This window comes from Tenrec ecaudatus, chromosome 3, assembly GCF_050624435.1.
Source record: "Tenrec ecaudatus isolate mTenEca1 chromosome 3, mTenEca1.hap1, whole genome shotgun sequence".
Lineage (NCBI taxonomy): Eukaryota > Metazoa > Chordata > Mammalia > Afrosoricida > Tenrecidae > Tenrec > Tenrec ecaudatus.
The window spans coordinates 123,845,183-123,848,459 of NC_134532.1; the positions used below are offsets into that span (position 1 = coordinate 123,845,183).

General features: G+C 38.3%; 1 pseudogene; it reads right to left on the reverse strand.

Annotated features, from left to right (window-relative positions):
* Positions 1 to 2,546: 2,546 nt before the first annotated feature.
* Positions 2,547 to 2,911, reverse strand: LOC142443542 (replication protein A 14 kDa subunit pseudogene; annotated as a pseudogene).
* Positions 2,912 to 3,277: the final 366 nt, after the last annotated feature.

Sequence of the window (3,277 nt, forward strand, 5' to 3'; positions counted from 1 at the left end):
ATAAAATATCCTTCGTTCCTGATGCTGCATTCTTCCTTATGTAATTCAACTTCTCTGATTATTTGCTGAGCATACAGATTAAATACATATAGGAGAAGGATACAATCCTGATTCAAACCTTTCCTTATTTTAAACCATGCAGTATTCACTTGTTCTGTTCAGAAAACAATCTCTTGTTCCATATACAATTTCCTCATGAAGTGTTCTAGATTTCCCATTCTTCTCAAGGCTATCCATAGTTTGTTCTGATCCCCATAGTCAAGTGCCTTGGCATAATTAAGAAAACTCTTGCATGGTAAGAAGAAGAAGAAGAAGAAGAAGAAGAAGAAGAGGAGGAGGAGGAGGAGGAGGAGGAGGAGGAGGAGGAGGAGGAGGAGGAGGAGGAGGAGGAGGAGGAAGGAAGGAAGGAAGGAAGGAAGGAAGGAAGGAAGGAAGGAAGGAAGGAAGGAAGGAAGGAAGGAAGGAAGAAAAGAGAACTAAAAAAACCAAACCAAGGCAAAACAAGTTTTCACTTTTCTCGTATTCTCTGCTTTCAGCCAAGATCCATCTAATGTCAGCAATGATTTTCCTTGTTCCATGTCTTCATCTGAATCTGGCCTAAATTTTGGGCTGCTCCCTGTCAATTTACTGCTGTGACCTTGCTGCACGATCTCCAGCACACATTTATTTGCATGTGATATCAGTGATATTGTTCTATAATTTGCACATTCTGTGGGATTACCTTTCTTTGGAATGGGTATAAATATGGGTGAATCTCTTTTAATTAGTTGGTCAGGTAGCTGTCTTCCAAACATCCTGGCATAGATGATATGTGCTTCCAGGGCTTCATCAGCTTGCAGAAATATTTCTATTGGAATTCCATCAGTTCCTGGAGTCTTGTTTTGGGGCTAATGCTTCCAGTGCAGCATGGACTTCAGCCCCCAGTCATTGGCTCTTGTTCATTTGGTGCCTCCTGAAATGGTGGGCTATCCAGTAGTTATTTTTGGTACAGAGACTGTATATCCTTTCCATCTTCTTTTGATGCTTCTGGAATGATTCAATATTTTACCCAATAGAATCTTTCAATATTACCTCTTGAGGCTGGGATTTTTTCTTGAGTCCTTTCACTTTAAGATATGTTGACTGTGTTCTTTCTTTTTGTTTTAGTCACCCTTGGTCTTTGCACATTTCATTACTTTGCCTTCTTGAGCTGCCCTTGGAAATTTTATTTTTCATTTGCCGTGGGTACTCTAAAATCAAGAGAAAGTTTCACTCTCTTTTGATATCCACTTTGATCTTTCCTTTCTTTCCGGTCTTTTTTAATGCTAATCAATGTACTATCTATTTTTTCAGGCTATATTATTTAGACATAATCCAGATATTATACCATCCAATAGTTCAGCCATATCAAGAAGTATTATACAATTTCTACCACAATCAGACTTTTTTTCCTTCCTGTATTCCTTGATATTAGCTCCCCATTACCCCCTACCTCCACTACCATGCCCCCAGGAATGCTTAATGTAGTTATTATCTCTATAGATTCACTCATCCTGTGTCTCATATACTGAAAACCATCGGAAAATATGTAAGAGAGAGTCAAGAAGGCTACCAACAACAAAATATGCAGTTTCCTTTTTGTCGTGTATGATATTCGTGATATGATTCCAGAGCTCATTGGGGCTTCTGTCATTAATTTCAATGCCATGGAAATCTGCCTGAGAATTGACATATCAAAACACATGCTACTTTATCCTAAACTGCTCTTCTTTTACTTCTCTTATGTATAACATTAGATGTTATATTAAACTTTCTGAAACCAGGTTTTTTAGGGGTGTTACATAATACATGAATTCCAGTAGAATGGAAACTAAGCACACTTACTGGCATCCAGTTGATGAAGGATTATTTGGCTTAAAATAGATATGAAGCAAAACCACTGAATTAATTATTCACACTATACTCAGGTAAAAAAAATGAAGTTTCTTTATTTTTCTAGGAGTGATTAGATATTTTCTGCAAGTCTTCAATCACTGTGTAGCAGTAAAAGAAAACCTAAATTTAAGTAGAAAACAAAAAATTAAATCTAATAGAATAGTTTTAAATGTCTCTTTGTATAAATGTGTAGACTCAAGGTAGAATCCTCAGTCTCACAGACTTCTTTTCCTTGCACTCTTCCTCTCCAGGAGTATGGTGGGAGGAGCGTGGCACAATGACTTTAGGATGGGGAGGAGGGGGGTTCTTTGCATCTAATCTAGGTGACCCACATTGGGTTTAAATATCATCTATATACTGCTAATATTTTTTTTTGCTTTTACACCTAATTTTATTATACAAAGGACATGAGCAGTAGATCTTTTTTATATGAAGACTGCACAACCATTATGTGGAAAAAGGTTGGCATACCCGTTCTAGCAAGAGCTGTCAGTGAAAGATCTGGTTAAGGAAATGGAAGTGAAAACTGAGCAAATTACCTATAGAAACCACAGGGGTCTCTTCTTCCAACAATAGAGGGAGGCCTCCTTTACTTCTCCACCATCAAATTCAGTCTTAAGAGTCCGTCAAACTCAATCATTCTTTACAATCCCCAAAGGAAAAAACTGAGGGAAGTCATGGGTAATTTTTATAGCTTCATTGTAGAGTCCAAGACCAAAAGGATGGTTATCTTCTTTAAATTGGACATAGGATGCACACATTATAGTTGCCTTGGCTGTTACTCTTCCAACAACTTCCACAATTGCAGAAATTTCTTCATCAAGAGGCTCCAATAACTCAATGGCTCCATTTTTTCCTTCTCCATCTGCAAGAATAAACATTTTTCCAGTGGATGGATCTTTTCCAGCTTCCCTACGAAGCAGACGGGCTGGTCGATGAACTGAGCTAACATGCTGGTGTTCACGTGCGCCCTCGGCACCTCCAGCACGTCCGCCATGACCACCCGCGGTTCTACTGCTAATATTTTATAGAATTATTTATCATCTACACTCTTAAATTCTCTGACACTGAAAAATATCTGCCTCCCAACTTGATTTCCATTTGGATGACTGGTTGGCATCTCAAACTTAACATGGTTGTTTTAGTCTGAGTTGATTAGAGAAACAAATTCATAGATACTCATATGTGTTTAAGAAAGAGCTTTCTAAAAAAGAGTAATTGTATTTTAAGAGAACTTCCCAGTCCAAGTTCCATAAGTCTGATATTGGGCCAAATGTCTGAGACCAGTCTATAAATTCCTCTTCAGACTAATGCAGCACATGCAATGACGCTGAGTGCAGGAAGATCACAGGCCAGTGGGTGG